General features: G+C 64.6%; 1 protein-coding gene across 1 annotated transcript in view; it reads right to left on the reverse strand.

Annotated features, from left to right (window-relative positions):
- The window catches only part of LOC113202864 (gastrula zinc finger protein XlCGF7.1-like), a gene marked incomplete at both ends in the record, with an annotated part of 7,900 nt that overhangs the window by 5,898 nt on the left and 1,618 nt on the right, over positions 1 to 384 (reverse strand). The window lies entirely within an intron of this gene.

A 384-nucleotide genomic window follows, 5' to 3' on the forward strand; every position in this document is an offset into this window, starting at 1 on the left:
TGCTGAGCCCGGGGGTGCTGTGCCCGGGGTTGCTGTGCACGGGGGTGCTGAGCCCGGGGGTGCTGTGCCCGGGGTTGCTGTGCACGGGGATGCTGTGCCCGGGGGTGCTAAGCCCGGGGGTGCTGAGCCCGGGGGTGCTGAGCCCGGGGGTGCTGAGACCGCGGGTGCTGGGCTCGGAGATCCTGGGCCCGTGGCTGGCGCCTGTAAGAGTAGATACAAATGAAAATCGGACTAACCTCCGGGAAATTCCTTCGTGGGGATCGCGACTGCTTTTAATTAGGGAATGACTGCGAGTGTGTCCGAACTTTCAATCGTATCGCTACGAATCGGTCGGAATGACCGGCAGCCATCCCTCGCTGCAGGACGTCGCGGTTCGCGCTCGTC

This window comes from Frankliniella occidentalis, unplaced genomic scaffold (genome assembly GCF_000697945.3).
Source record: "Frankliniella occidentalis isolate FOCC.00 unplaced genomic scaffold, Focc_3.1 Scaffold572, whole genome shotgun sequence".
NCBI classification, from domain to species: domain Eukaryota; kingdom Metazoa; phylum Arthropoda; class Insecta; order Thysanoptera; family Thripidae; genus Frankliniella; species Frankliniella occidentalis.